The sequence below is a fragment of the Petaurus breviceps genome, unplaced genomic scaffold (genome assembly GCF_028583685.1).
Source record: "Petaurus breviceps papuanus isolate PSGF00001 unplaced genomic scaffold, PetGlider_PUasm1.0 187, whole genome shotgun sequence".
NCBI classification, from domain to species: Eukaryota; Metazoa; Chordata; class Mammalia; order Diprotodontia; family Petauridae; genus Petaurus; species Petaurus breviceps.
Genome location: NW_027185799.1, coordinates 21,600,418 through 21,617,667, shown reverse-complemented (window position 1 = coordinate 21,617,667; position 17,250 = coordinate 21,600,418). Strand labels below are relative to the sequence as shown.

The window sequence follows — 17,250 nt, the reverse complement described above, 5'->3', positions numbered from 1 at the left end:
AGATAGATAGATAGATAGATAGATAGATAGATAGATAGATAGATAGAAAGACAGATACATACATACATACATACATACATACATACATACATACATACATACATACATACATACATACATTCCCCCAAAGCACCACAGTGGATTTGTTCAATAAAGTCAGTCCAGGAATTGGCAAATGACTCATTTCTCCTGGGAGTTAATTCTCTTTCATGGGACTTACAAAAAAGCTGAACAGGCAGCTGACTCCATGGTATGATTTCAAGGATGTGAAGAAGGTAACAAAGGAGTATCTTATTCAACCTGGCTCACTTTCCACTAGAATTAGATAGCAAAAACAACTAAACCGAACGGCCAAGGGAAGGTATGGCATGTTGAGGTCTTTTCCTGAGGACTTTAAAACAATATAGACAATCATCTGTCCTAGATCAATTAATAATTCACTGGTCAGAATAGTGGACGGAAGTAGAAAATGTCTCAATTCCTTTCTTTGTATACCACCCCCCAACGCACTTAGGACAGTGCCTGTCACACAGTAGGCACTTAATAAATATTCATTGGCTGACTGGTAGACAATATACTATTTTATTAGTCTCATTTTCTAATTGGATATTTGAGATAAATGTACCTAAAAGAGTTGTCAACAATTTCAAATTAAGAATGACTTTTTTTCTTTTTTAAATAGATTTTTATTGGTATCACTTACTTTAATATTACTTAGATTTTCCCCTGTATCCTTTCCTCTCCCCTTCACAGAATCATTCCTTATAACAAGAATTTTTGAAATGAGGAAGAAGATGGGAAAATAAGCAAAACTCACGAATATGTTGAAAAAAATCTGAGAGTATATGTAATGTTCTACATTCATAAAGGCCCTACCTCTACAAAGAAGGGGAGTGGGAAGTAGATTCTAATATCACTTTTTGGGCGACCAATATTCATTTTAAAAATCATTTTAAAGTGATGTTATTTCTGTTTATGAAGTTGTAGTCATTGTGTATACATATTTTGGCTTTGCTTACCCAATTTTATATTAACTTATGAAAGTTTTTCCATGTTTTTCTGCATTTGTCATGTTCATCATTTCTTATAACACGGTAATATTTTATAACGTGCATGCATCACAATTGGTCAAGCATGTACCTAATCAATACTCATTTACTTTATTTTAAGTTCTTTGCTCCCACAAAAAAGTGTTACTATAAATATGTAGGGATATATGAAACCTCTGTTTTATTAATAATTTCCTTAGGACATATGCTTTTGAGTGGGATTCTGAGGTCAAAATGTATGGCTATTTTAGACAACATTTTGCATAATTCCAAATTGCTTTACAAAATGGTTGCAATAATTTACAATCCTACCAACAATGCATTAACATTTTACCTAATCCAAATGATTGATTTTGTGTTTTAAAATTACCTTTATATTAATATTATAATTTTATGCTTTATAATTATATTTTTATAACTGTCTAGCTTTTGGTTAACAATTCATCTCTTAAACAAAGCTGTGAAAAGTATTTGATCTCGTACCCTACTATATTTTTATGCTATGATCTTTAATGTTGGGTCGTAGAACAATTGTGAATTTACAGAAATACAAAATGATATGCTGGTTCAAGTCTAAGTCCTACTTAGCTTTCTAGTATTTTTTTTCCAGTTGTTCTTATTAAATAAGAAATCTGAGAATCTACTTTTCAATTTGAAATTTTAGCCCCTTCTTTAGCTAGGTTATGGTATATAAAACAACCTAGCATTCTCTAATGACTCAGAAGTAAACAATATAGTACATAAGTGCCATCAATAAAGGAAAAGCAACTCCATTAAAAAATAATGATTTTGATTTACAGTCCCACAATTTGTTGGGAGATTGTTCCTAAGTGTCTGATGAACAAAAATCTCCATACTAAATTTTTTTTCCTTAATCTTAATAAAAAACAAACGACAACATAACAACAACAAAAAAACAAATAAATTACCTTTGCTCTTTTCCTCTTTGGAAACAAGTAAATAAGAAATATGTTTTCACAAAGAGAAAATAAAAGTTTTATAATATAAATTATAATATAATTAATACTATTATGATATGATAAATATTATAATAATTATAATATAAATTTTGAGTTTCTGTGTCACCAAATGACTCAGAACACCCCTGAGATGAGGGAGATGTCATATTTTTCTTCCTCAACTAAACTCCAGTATTTGTTTGTTTGGTGACATTCCCCAACTTTGCTTTTTTTTTTTTTTTAAGATTTCAGGTTATTTTGCCCTCCAGAATCAGTTTTCTTTTTTGTCTCTGGTACTGTGATTTTACTGTTGTTAAGAAACGAGCGTGAGGAAATACCAATAGAGAATAATGCCTATTGTTTGGCTTACAATCCTAGAGAGTTACCCGGAGCACAAGAAGATTATGTAACTTTCCTATGGTCACAAATCCAGTGTATATCATAGATGCTTTCCTTATTTCAAAATTAGTTTGTAATTCATTGTCCATACAGCCTCCTGTTCTCATCTTGTTTGATGGAGTTCTTTGAGAACAAGTTGTTAGCTTGCTATTATTGTTTTATATTTAATGTTCTGTGAATTTACATAGGTGGATGAAATGACTACTTTTGAAACCAAATATGAGTATTATAAGTTAAGTTCATATGAAGGGTCACTGAAAGCATCTTCCGAATGTCTATAGTAGCATTGGATGATGAAAATTATATATACCTGATACTGCTCCCATATGATTTTAATTGCTTCTTTTAAGTCTCTATATTTTGACAGATTTTCATTTCATGTAGCTCAAGTATTATAAATATTTGGTAAAGCAACATCCCTTTAAACATTGTGATTAAGTTTAGGGGAGTAAAAGTTATGTCTGGGCAATTGTAGGCAATAACTCTGGCTGTAATAATACACTATTTTCAGTATAATTTATATGTTGAGTTCTCAGAGAATAATTGCAGGTCTGTATTTTTAGTGTCAGGTTTTGCCATCATCTTTTTTAATAATAAAAAGCAATCTTTCAGTGATTAGTATTAGCCTCCATTTTCATATCTTCTAAATATAAAATAGATGCTATTTTTTAATTAGAAGTGGTATGTCAGATGTTTTCACAATAAATAAGTCTAGGCTATTTAGGGATAATATTTCCATAATTTCTTGTATCAATGGGCTAATCTTGAATTGGTATTATAAACAATTATATTTCTAGACAAAAGTTCCCCAAAGGTAATTATTGACTTTGTGATTATGATTTAAATTTCTAGATCTGAGTCTCAACATTTCTTTGTTAAGGCAGCTAGATACTACAGTAGATAAAATTGCTGGATCTGAGGTCAGTGAAATCTGAGTTCAAATTCAGCCTCAGATACTTCTTAATTTTGTGACTCTGTGCAGATCACTTAATCTTTGTCTACCTCAATTTCCTCATCTTTAAAAAGGAGATAATTTTAGTACCTATACTTTAGGATTCCTGTGAGAATTAAATGAGATAATATCTGTAAAGTGCTTTGGAAACTTTAGATCTCTATAAATGATAGCTGTTGCTGTTCTTGACATAGTATAATCATCAATATTACCACCACAAAATTTAATATTACAAGATAAAAATAGTTCTCTGACAGACTACTTATCAATGGATCATTTTCTAACCACCTGTCCATTGGTATCTAGCATGTGAATCTGAGATTATCTAACCTTATTGTCACTTAAATATATTGGATAAGATATAGTTATCACTACCATTCCTAACATCAAAGCAAGAAATTACTAAATAAAACTCTAGTATCCTGTTAAGAGATAAAAAAAAGGTTCTAAATAATCTAAAAAGTTGAGGACCAGATAGAATCTTGTCCAGATTACATTGCTACCTGTTATTTTGTTCTTTACACAAATGTATAGTTCTTGCCTTCCTAGTTGGTAGGGCTAATGTGTATGTGTGAAAACATGTGCATATATATATATGTGTGTGTGTACACATATATACATATACACACATACATTTACACATATAGTTTTTGTTGTTTTTCAAGGCATTTTTACTCAAATCCAACTCTGAGACCCTGTTTGCTTGGCAAAGATACTGGAGTGGGTGGAGATATATTTATATATCTATATCTAAGATATGGATAAAACATTTAATATACTTAGTATATTTTAATATAGTGACTGCTATATAAATCATGCTTATTATGTAAATATACATGTTCTATATAACTTTCTATATATGATGCATTTATGTTTGACAGGCAGTGAGACAAAGTAAAGGATAGGAAGCAACAAAAGGCTAAACTAGGGTGTTTATGTAGCAATATTTATTACTGTTACATTATTTATTTATTGTAAGACAATTTACAAATATTTTGTTTTTCATGTACACAATGAACCAAGAGTTCTGACAGACAAAAGTAGGCTAAACTAAGTAGCTTGCTTCATTTAATGGCTTTACTTATGGTCTGTTGATTTTTTTTCTTCCTTTCAGGGGTTTAGAGCGATAGAAAGGTAGGTGAAATGTCACCATTATACTTCTTGAAATTGGATAAAACTTGGATATGTTATTTCAGATCTTGGAAAATTTGAAGATGGATGCAAAACATTTTGTGGAACTGGAATTTTCAGGACTTGAAAACTGGCAAGGCATAGAGGATGAGTAAGAGGGCTGAGTCCAAAATGACTTTAAGAACTTAAAGCTGGGCAGCTGGGAGAATAGCAGTAAGTCCTAACCAGTTTTTCTGCCTTCAATATTTTCTGTGTCCAAATCATCCTTTCCACAAATGGCAAAATAACAATGGGGGCGGCCAGGTAGCACAGCGAGTAAGAGCACCGGCTCCAGTGTCAGAACGACCTGGAGATCGAACCCTGGGCTCAGACACTTAGCACCCACCCAGAAACACCTGGCCGTGTAACCTTGAACAAGTTACTTAACCCTGATTGCTTAAAAAAAAATAACAATGCAAAGTGCCAAGGATTGACCATGTTGCTACCTTACTCAAAAGGCTTTAGTGGCTACCTATGGCCTCCTGGAGAAAATATAAATTAATTATTCTGACATTTGAAGTTCTTTATTGTCATTCTCCATCCTTAATCAATTTTATTTCCCTCCATGTGTTATCTCTACTACTTAATGTTAATTTTTTTACGTTGTAATTCTGATATATTCATAGTTTACATTTAAAAGGTTTTTTTTTTGCTGAATTAAAAGTTTATGTATGCATGTGCACACACAGAGAAACTTTTAGAAAGATTAGTTAGTAAGGAAAGAAAAAAAATGAACATTTTCAGTTCCCAGATTTAAATATATTGCCACTGAAGCTCCAATCATGAAGCATCCCAACTCAAGGGTTATCTAATTATTATGGAAGTAACACTCCAACTCTGTGTACCATTATTGCAACTAAAATTGTTTGGCTATATGGGTTAGACATTTAAATTGTAAAACAGCAGCAGTGTTTCCACAATGGAGATTCTCATGACCATATCATTTTCACTACTTTACTGATTCAACAAAAATAGACTTCCTCTTAAGAGGAACCATTCAAAACCATAAATAAGCAATACAGAGTGAAGAAAACTATCAGCAAAGATATTAAATCTGAGTTACTTCATGGTATTCCTTATTGGGTTCTAACATGTGAGGCAATATCATTTTCTTCCTCTGCTTAGTTTTCTGGAAATTATCATCAGGAAAAAAAAAAGACTAAATAAACATTTTCAATTACCACTTCAGTATAAGATACTTTAGATAGAAAGTGTCTCCTGTGCCACTGAGATGAAATGTGTCATTATAGCTTCCTGAAAGATGGAGTGAAATGTATTGGAAAATGATCCCAAGTCAACTTGAAATTTATTCCAAGCCAGTCAGTGACTTAGTTACTTCAACATGATTAGATTAATGAACAAAAGATCTGACTTGGTTTTCTCTACCTATTAATAAAAGATGTGGAAGAGACTAGCCAAGATGGTAAAATAGTATCGAGCAGTGTAGTCTCGCTCCCTCAACATTAGATGACTCAGCCCTCCACTGATCATTTCCAGTACTCAGACCTCCAGTATAGTCTGCAACACTATAGCTCCCTTCCCAGAAGGGAGTAAGACTCACGTTCAAGCTCATAAGAAAAGGAAGAGGACTTTATCAAGGTAAAGAAAAAACAAATCAAAATTATTTTTGCATATTATATGTTGTTTAAAAAACTCTAAAGTGCAATAATAAATTACTATTTATAGAAATTAATACAAGAATAATACTAGGAAAAATATTGCTTGGTCATAGGTAGAATGAACAAATATAATAAAAATGACTTTTTTTTTTCAAAAGTCACTTATTGTAAAGCAAGCATGAGCAGCTTTCCAGAAGAATGCTGCTGTGAACAGCTTTTCATGGTTCTGGCTACACAATATAGTAAACACTCTATTTATTAAAAAACAAATCAGAACAAAACGTTCACAGAAAATCAAGGTACAGCATTCACAATGGTACGACTTATCACAGATAATAAAAATATAGCATTCACGATGACTTATCAGTAATATGGCCACATAGTTTTCATCACAGTGGTCACATAGTTTTGAACAAAGTATAATCATTTAGTCAATCAATCACTTAGTAACTCAATCATTCAATCAACTCAATCATACAATCATCCTTAAAGAGGCTTGCCTCCTTAAAGGTCACAAAATACATAAGTTAAAGTACTCCATCCCTGGATAGTACATTCATTTATTCAATCACAGAGTCCTTAATTCAATCACAAAGTACAATCACAAATAAATAACAATTCTATCAGTTACTACTCCACAGAATATAACACAATTCAGCCACCAGGGCTTCCAGCTATCTGACTATCATATCCATATCTAGTTATTTACCAGAGAGGGAAGCACCAACATCTGGGTTTTCAAAGCCAAGGGGGATGGGTGGTGGGCTCAACAATCTCATCTGGCCAATACATACAACTCTTGCCAGAGTGAGTCCCAAAGCAAAACCTCACATCAGGGTCAGTCACTTCCCACACAATTTCATCAAGCACTACTCAGTATTCACAGAGAGGTCTTTTCATCTTGACTTGAGGTAGGTAGCTCCTACCTGAATCTACCAAACTGTTACTTGGGTTCAAAGACAGTTCCCAGCTTCTTGTCTAGCTCTCCATGCAGTTCCTTTTCCACATTGTAGCTCACAGTGTCTAATCCACCTTCAATTTTTCACAGTTTCTATTACTGGGAAGTCAAGGCTTAACAAGGCCGCAAACAGAAAAAGTACCAACACCACAGTCATGCTTCCTCTTGCAGCTCCTCAGCAGCTCCAGCTGGCCCTCAAAAGTCTTCAGCAGAAGTATCAGCTGGTTTCCAAAATCAATATCACTTCATTCAGGTTCTCAAATAAAAATCATTCTCTCTAGTCTGGGTCTCTCTTCCTCAGCCTCCAGAACCTGGTTCCAAGAAGATCTGTCGGAACCAGCAGGGGCTTCTTCTTATATACACACATGGCATTAGCTCCTTCCTGTTTCAGCCATTTCCTGTTTCAACCCCTTCCTGTTATATCAGCAACAGGGATTCTTACCTTCTGTTACTTTAACAGAGGCTTGATTAATTATTAAGTGCTAAGTACCTGTTAGCTTTGCCAATACAAAGGGATCAAATTACATTACTATTACACTTATTCAATGCTATAGTGAAATACCAAGGGATACATTTATGGAACTAGGAAAAAAAATTAATATTGAAAATCATATGGATCCAAAAAATGTCAAAATCACAGTGGAACTAATGAAAAGATATGGGAAAGAAGAGGAATTGACAAAAACAATTTTCAAACTATACTACAATGATAGTAGCGAAAAAAAGGGAGACATATATAAATCAGATTTGCTCTGTATTTGTTGTTGTTATTACTGAGTTGTTTCAGTCATGTCTGACTCTTTGTGACCCCATTTGGGTTTTCCTGGCAAAGATGCTGGGGTGGTTTGCCATTTCCTTCTCCAGTTCATTTTATACGTGAAGAACTGAGGTCAACAGGGTTAAATTCCTTGCCAGAGTCACACAGTAAGTATCTGAGGTGGAATTTGGGCTGAGGAAGATAAGTCTTCCTGACTCCAGGCCCAGAGCTCTATCTTTTGTGCCACCTAGCTATCGCTAGCTATATATTACATAGATGTAAATGTTATCTAGTGTAAGGTTATCTAGTGTACTAATATTCAATAAACACCAAGGACTACTACTGTGAAAAGGATTTGTTATTTGACAAAAACTGTTGGGAGAATTGGACATCTGCAGGCTGTAACGTATATGTAAAAGGTCACATTTTAAACAAATCAGAGAAACATGGGAAAAAATATACATCAGATCTAGGGATAGGAGAAATAATCATGACCAAGTAAATGAAATCATAGAAAATGAAACAGATAGTTTTGATTACACAAATTACACATATTTTTAATTGCACAAATCCAATAAAGCTGAGATCATAATGGGAAAAGTTAAATAGGAAGAGTTTTTTTTATTTTTTTAGCAAGTTTCTCCTATAAATATCTCATTTTGAGATATACGTTACTAATTCAAATTTATAAGAAAAATAAAAAAAACCCTCCCTAAATAATGACCAGTATAAGGACATGAGCAAGTAGGTCTAAAGTGAAAAAGACTGGCTATGCTATTAATTAGACAAATGAAAATTAAATTCTAAGGTATCATGTCAGGCACATGAAATCAGCCAAGACAACATAAAAGAAAAATAATACATGTTGGAGGGTTTGTTAGAAAATGGGCACACTGATGCTCTGTTGGTGGACTAGAGCTATTTGACATTATATATAAAAAATTTAGTAAAAAAAAACTGTGATCTTTGATCCAGCTATAACATTGCTAGGAAAATCTCTGTCTCTCTCTCTGTTTCTCTGCCTCTCTGTCTCTGTCTGTTTGTCTCTAACATACACACACACACAGAGGAATAGAAGTTCTTATATTTTAAATAAATTTTATGGCAGTTCTTTTAGTGGTGGTCCAAAAAAAGTGAAATAGATGTTTATCAATTGAGGAATGACTGAAAAAGCTGTAGTATATGAATGCGATGGAATAGTATTTCATTTTAAGAAATAAAGAACTAGATAATTTCAAAGACAAGACATAAAGTGATGAAATGAAATGAGCAGTATCCTATGAGTAATTTTACACTATAAAAACAATATCACAAAAATGAACCCCAAAGACTTTTACAAACTGATATGGAATGAAATGAGCAGAATTAGGAAAAATCACAACTAACAATTAAAAAAAAGTTTTGAAAGTATCAAAGAACTATGATTCATACAATAGCCATCTTTAATTCCAGTGAATCAGTGTTGAAATATGTTATCCAATCTATTGCATAGTTTTAAGGTAAAAAAAATGACACAAATAAATATGTTCATATACCTATATATGTCTATGTGTGTATTGTACATATGTAAATATGTAGGCATGTATATTTGAAGCCAAATAGGCAAATTGTTTTTCTTTGCTCATACATATCTGTTACAAGTTATTTGTTCTGTTTTTTCTTTCTTTCCTCTCACTTTTCCTGTGGGATTTGGATGGATGGGAGATAAAAGAGTCTTTGATTTAAAAAAGAAATTAAAAATAGAGATGGGATATATGTGCTTCATCTGGGAAATATTTTACACATTCAGTTTAAATCATTAGTTTTTTAGTTAATTACTTTTACTTAAATGGTTAGCTTTGTTAGAAGAGAATAGGCATTTTTGGCGGGGGGGTAATTGCAAATATTTTCAATGCAAAAATAAAACATATCAATAAAATTTTCAAGAGGAAAAAAAATATTATCATGCTAGGGATCCCTAAGACATAAACCAAGAAGAGGACACTTTCTCTGAAAATCCTACAAACAAAATTTCGAAGAAACCGCAACTGGACTATGCAATAAATTACAATTCTTTGAAGAAATTATGTAACAGCTGAACAATAGTTTTAAAATAACATTAAAAATGAAATGAGTGATAGTAGAAAGAGCTAGAAGAAACATAAGAGCTATAAAGTATAAATCTGGAAAGAGAATTAATAGTACATGAGGTAGAAAACCTTGTCCAAGTAACAGATTCCCTGAAAATTAAAATTGACCTGACAGAATTTAATTTTCCATGAGACATTAAGAAATAGCGAAATAAAATCAAAAGATTGAAAAACAAAAAATAATGCAAGATCCCTTGTATTAAGAAACAACAACAGAACTGACTGGGGGGGAAAGATTGATTAAATTAATTTATAAATTACTCTCTTTTTTATATGTCAATCTCAGAGATTATTTTCTGAAAAACACAAAAAGACCTACATGAACATATGCAGAGTACAGTGAGAAGATCCAGGAGCACAATGTATGCTATGAGATCAATATTATAAAAAATAAATAGTTCTGGAAGATTTAGCTCTAATCAACACAATGATCAGTCATGATTCTAGAATAATTTTAATAAAGGAATCTTCTCATTTCATTACAGAGAAGAGTTTGTATGAATGAAAAAAAAATGCTTTACTGTTTAATATTTAACTAATTTTGGCAGCTAGGTTTATATAGGGGATCTTCCTGGGTTCAAATCTGGTCTTAGAAACTTACCAGCTGTGTGACCCTGAGCAAGTCATTTAATCCTGTTTGCCTCTATTTTCTCATCTGTAAAATGATCTAGGAAGGAAATAACAAACCCCTTGAGTATCTTTGCCAAGAAAACCCCAAATCGGGTTCCAAAGAATCAGACATGACTGAAATGAATGAATAGCAACAATAATTCAACTACTTTTTAGTGGTGCACCATTTGTTTGGCCTTTAAAAAAGTTTCTACAATTATGCACAAATCATAAATATTAGAATCATACCCTATATCACATTATTTCTTTCTATTGAGGAGAAAAAAGATTTTTTATTTGAGTTGTTTCAATTTAAGGCCTACTTTTTTTAGGAAAAAATCCCTGCTTTAAATATCCAGAGGCAAAGTATGAATTTTACATGCCCTACATACAATTAATTATTTATATTTTGTCTCCTTTTAAATAATCCTACTTAGTACTTAGTATTTTGATGTTTACAAAATACTTTGTATGTACTAGTTCATTTTATTTCCAAGACACATTTTTGAGACTGATGCTACTATTTCCTAATTACAGATAAAGAAATTGTAACTGTGATGTGGAGAGATTTGCCTAGTGTCCCATAGTTTGTAAATATAAGAAATAAGATTTCAGCCCAGTTCTTCCAAAAAACTCCAATTCCAGCATGCTATTTGCTTGATATCCTGCCTATAATTCCAAAGAAAGTAACATTTTCATGAAAATTGTGACTATATCATTCTACAAACTGAACTACAAATATTGAAACTGACATTTAAAAGTTTAATCTATACATTAAAAAGTAATGACCCAAAAGACTTAAGGGGGAAACCCACAAAAGAGATTTGAAGCAACCATACAATCTGAGTAGGAATTACTATTGATAGTATAAATTATTAAAGTGACTACGGATGGTTATTATAATTTAGGATGAATATTTTGATACAAAACACGGGACCATCTCAAGGTTTTTCTTTAAAATTTTGAGGATGATGAATTTTTTTATAAAACATATTTTCTCAATTTTCTATTTATGTCTTTTCCTCCTTCCCATATATTAACTATTCCTATGAACTATGCCAGCATTCAGTGTTCATAAGAAATGAGATTTGACATATTTGCTAGGACATGCAATTTGGATCAGTTTCTTTCCATTTTAATTCAAACACCAAGGACCCTAATTTAAACATTCCAACTAAACCAATTCTTATAAGGTCTGTCACTTCTATACACAAAGCTCTTTTGTTGGACAGTTTCATCAAAAGTTAGGCAATTCATTTTACTAGGAAGGGAGCTGATCAGGAGAAGAATAAATTGTGTCCTTACTGCATGGCCAGATCACTGGATTACTGCTAATGTATTATTAGTCAAGCAGAATCTCCTTTTGAAAGAGTCTTGCAGTCCATGTCATAAACTGATTAAAAATCAGTGAACAAGTACTTTCTACTTTTGTTGTATATTAATGAGAAACATTCTATCCCAGAAAGCTTTTTCTGAACTAGTAACCTCTAGCTCTCAGAAACTAGAACATGTGGAAGCTTTGTAAGCACAAAAGTTCTTTCCTAAATGCCCTTCTAGAATAGAAAATTAGGAGGAAAATAGGTGAATTGATTTTGCAGACTTTCAAATTTTCATGTTCAGCTGTTGGCCTATTCTGTCATTATGTAGTAAAAGGATACATGTGTTGCTGTAGTCATTGTTTTTAACTATAACATTTAAATGGGAGTTCTGGTTATATGTCAGGGAACACAGGAGTAGACAAGAGAATTGAGAGGAGCCTTGACAAAATTAAACAGCATTGGGAGTGGGAGAAGTCCTATTTTTCTCAAAATGCCCCACATATAGGTTCTGAGATATTAAAAATAATCATTAAACATATTATGTTATATGGGTGCCATGGAATAATAGTATTATGGATTAAGAAATGATGAAAGGGACAGTTTAAAAGGAAACAGGAAAGACATTTATGAACTGATGCAGAGGTAAGTTAAGCTGAAAAAGGAGGACAATTTGTACCACAACATTATATAGAAGAAAAAAATAACAATTCAAAGATTTTTAGAAGTCTGATCAATGCAATGGTAAAGCAGGATTCAGGAAGACAAAATAAAATGAAGGTAGGCCACTCAAATCCTGCTAAAGATAATGTGAACATAAAGCAGAGAAAGTAATATGCCTTTTGGGACATGGACAATGTAGAATTTTTTTTTACAGGACTTATGCATATTTACTTTTAGGGGGCTAATCAGGGCGGAGTAGTTGGAAAGACAAACTCCAGATGCATAAATAAATGAATGAATAAATAAACTTACAAATAAGCTTTTAAAAATAATTACTTAGAAACACAGATTTTGAAATGCTAGGAAAACCATCCTTTAATTCAGAGCTTTTATTAATTTCCTTTCAAACTGCTATTTGGGCTACAAACACAGTGGTAAAAGAGGTTCCAAAAAACGTACACAGACTCCTGACTCAGACTTAATACACTATCTGAAAGAGAAACATAAGTAACAGATGGACAGATGGAATTTTTGTTGTTGTTTAATTAGTACAAAAGGTATGCAGGTGGAATATGTGAGATGCCTCCAAATCTTAAGCATGAATTCAATCCTCTTTTTTTTTTTCTTTTCTTGTTTACATTTTAGTAGAGGTGCTAATGAGAAATGAAAAAGCTGAAAAACAGGTAAATACTTTGGGGAAGTCAACCCTGTAGACAGAAATGATTGGGACATCTAGTCTTTATACATCAGTTAAATGTTGAAGAGGAGCTCCATAAATTCCTGAGGACATACTTTCAGTGGATTATTTAGAAGAGAAATGGACAGCCTTTCAGAAATGCCTTGCTAAATCTTCATCTATTGGAGCTGGTTGTGGAAAAGAGGACAGTCAAGAACCAAAGAGAAATATTTTCTAATTCACACCTTTGTCCAAAGCTGCCTCTCTTTGTGATAACTGTGGTTTGATAGCATATAGGCCATAATTTATCAGACCCCTATTTAGTTAGCACACCAGAATAGTTACTAGGGACGATACAAAAACTAAATGAAATATAATCCGTGCACTTATACGAATTGGGCCCTAGCATTATAATAAGAGATCTTATAATTATAGATCTAGAGCTGAAAGGGACTGAAGTGCCCATGCGGAATAGTGTTGGGTCTAGAATCAGGAAAATCCAACTGGAAATAGTGCCTCAAGAACTGTGACCCTACCTCTCTGTGTAGTGTATTCTTCTTTAAAAGGTGGTTGACTTTGATGTCCTCTAAAACCCATTCCAGTTCTAAATGTATGAATCTATGAGCCTGTTGTTGTAGTCAACAGATGAAGACATTAAATCTCTGAGATATTAAAGGACTTCATCAAGGTCATGTAGATAGTAAAGTCTCACCATCCTCCTCTCCCCTCTTCACCCCAATAAATGTCAATTGCTTCCTATTATATTGAGGATTAAATATGAATTCCCCTATTTGTTATTTAATTCAATTCACAACCTGGCTCCTTCCTCCCTTTCCAGTCTTCTTATACTTACTCCTTTCCATATGTTCTACTATCTAACGACTGTGACTTTCATATTTTTTCTTCAGGATTTAGCTGAATTCCCACCTACAATGGAAGAACCTCTTTCTAAGATAATTTAATGTTTTTGTTGTGTATGTATCTTATTTGTGTACAGCTGCTTTTCCCTGCAATTGAATATGAGCTCCTCAAGGATAGGGGGTAGGTTTTTTCTTTTGCTAGTTTTTGTTTGTTTTGTTTGTTTTAACATGAATACTTAACATTTAGCATTGAACCTGGAACACAGTAAATGTTTATAAAAGCTAGTTGACTAGGGACAAAATGAAGTGTGACAGAGGCAGGGTGTAAATGCAGGTTTTCTTGACTCGAAGTTTAAGGCACTCTGTCTGAACTGCATTGCTGAAAATTAGAAACAATTAGGGCAAATACTTGTTTCTTCAGTTAACAGACTTTAGCACATTTTCAAACATGATTTGTGTGCAGGAAGTGGTATGAATGACATTATTAAGAAAATGTGACTGAAAAGTGTTTAGTTAGTCATGTAGCAAGGGAAGACAGATAGTTTAAGTATAGCAATGCTATCCACAAATATTTAAAAACAAAACAAAACAAGCAAAAACAAACAAACCCAGAAGCTCTTGGGTAAATTTTCCATAGAGGTCTTATGACATGCCACAGGAAAGAATTACTACAAGTGAGCAAGTGTCTATGAATTGCAACCTGAACTCTCAAGATATGCAGATTGTGGTTATTAAACATTTCCACAACTTTCTCCTGATACTTCTTGACTTTGGGGGCTTTCATGTATCAGCTCCAACTTGATTGAAGCCCTCATACTTATACTCCCAAAGAATTTGAATCTAAGAGGGAGGTCTGGAGAACTAGTACACTGTCTGATTTGACTCAAAGGGGATCTAGTTGTTCACGGTTGACTAGGTGAAAACTAGATTCCTCACAGGTTACTTTATAAGTCTCCAATTCCTCCAGACCCTCTTCAAGTAGTTTACAGGGAGCCTTGCTTCATGATGGAATATCCCCAGCAATCTTAGAAGTTCAAAAGTAAATTAAAAAAAACTGACAACCAATAGAAACTAAATTAACAGTTAGGTATCATACTCTAACACTGTCCTCATTGTTATTATAGATTAAAATAAGAACTTTCTTATTAGCCTAAACCTATCCCTCTCTACTTTGGGAAAATGAGTGAAATATTTTCTACAGTGTCATCAAAACGAGAGACATAATTGCAATCACTAAACCTAAACCCGAAGTTTAGATGTCCCAAACCAAAAAAAGAGTGATCCTTGCAAATCTTCTAAAGAATGAATGATAAAGTCCCTGCCACAGAAAGAGGAAGGAACACTTATGACAGGAACTGTTTCTAAGCACCGTGAGTAAAAAGGAAATACATTCCAATTTTTTTTCTTATGCAACACTATTGAATAACCATCTGGACCCAACAATTTATTTCCTAAATTGTCTTCAGTATGTCTTAAAACTTCCTTTCCAGAAATACATGAATTTTCAAAGGATCCTGCTTATTAGAGGGGGGAAAAGTTTGCCAATTGCAGTCTTTCAAATCTAAATTAGGTCCTGTTTAGTTACTTGGAGAACTACAGTTTGAAAGTGTATTGTATTAATCTTTAAAAGCCTTCTTGATCACTTTGGTCTTTTTAGTATATAGTTTGTCTTTTTTGTTCTTAATAGATCCAATTAAATTTTGATTGACTTTTCCTCCCTTAACTGATAAGCTAAAATCGTATCTGCTTTGCTCATTATAGACATGTTCATTCGGCATTAGGAGAAATTCAGTTGTGCTAATCATTACAACATTAAGCTTGCCTCTGGCATTCTTTAGCATTCTGAAGGTATTTGTTACTCTTCATTGTGATTATCTTCTAAACTCATAATGAGCTCTGCTAAATGAATTTTTCTTGGATTCATACATTTTATGTTTCCCACACACTAATGAACCTTAAAGGTTCCTACAAAGTACCTTTAAAGTCTCTAAAAATCTTATAATCTGAAATTCTGAGGAAGCATTCAATCAGATATATAATTTCTCCTTTGGGTCAGATGCTGAATCAGATTTTTCATTAAGCTTGTATTCAAATTTCGTCATATTAATTTAGTTTCAGTTTTCTTTATGGGCAATAAGCTCAATTATAACCAGATTGTATTGTATTCAGAGCTCCCCATATTTATTCCATTTCTATTTCCTGTAATCAACTCAACCACAGTTTAAGAACACTGGGTTTAGATTGAGAAGATGACTTCAAATCTTGGCTTTCTAACCCAAAAGATCTAAATCTTTTATTTCATGCTAAATAGCAACCAAAGGAATATAACGCCCCAATTATGAAACTGGGTAGTATTATTGGTACTACCTGTAACAGTGGAATGGTTTAGAGATCAAACATGATCATACAAAAAAAGTCCTGTAGTGTAGTACATAAACTGCACTGCTGAACTATGATTATTGTAAATATGTTTTGCAATAGAAATATAAAACAAAGAAGATTAAGGAAAACATGTCCCCTGTAAATATTTTCTCTCTGTTCTCCAATAGCATAAGGAAAAGATTCTAGAGCTGCTCAGGTATACAAGGTCCCCCACAGAACTTTGCTGACAAATGATTTGACAAATGACATTTGCTTAACACTGTAATTTGGGCAAAGTGCTATAAATGGGTTAATTCATTTGATTCACACAACAGCCCTCTGAGATAGGTACCAATTAAGCATCACTGTGTAAAGTAGGTATTATTCAATATCATAGGGTTCAGGGATATCTGAATTCAAATTCAGTCTCAGAGTCTCAACTATGTGTTTGATCTTGAACAAATAACCTATTTGCTTCAATTTCCTCATCTGCTTTGTGCATCTACCTGAGATATCTAGTTCTAGATATTATGTAGAGTGGCGTCATTGGTAACTAAGAAATTTTTTTTTGACTAAGCAGAAAGAATTTATAATGTGAAGCAGATAAAATTTCAGATCTAACAATTAAAAGTTGAGCAAAATCATGTAAAAATACTTTTTCCAGTGTTCACAAACCATATATAAAAACTTGAATCAAAGTCTGTAAAATATGTAAATCTAATCTTTTTTTAAAAGACATCCATTGAAAAAAGCTATTGAAAAAATTGACTTTA

General features: G+C 32.8%; 1 protein-coding gene across 14 annotated transcripts in view; it reads right to left on the bottom strand.

Annotated features, from left to right (window-relative positions):
- PTPRD (protein tyrosine phosphatase receptor type D) overlaps nucleotides 1–17,250 on the bottom strand; it is a 2,782,277-nt gene that overhangs the window by 1,574,249 nt on the left and 1,190,778 nt on the right. The gene's annotated exons all lie outside the window — the stretch shown is intronic.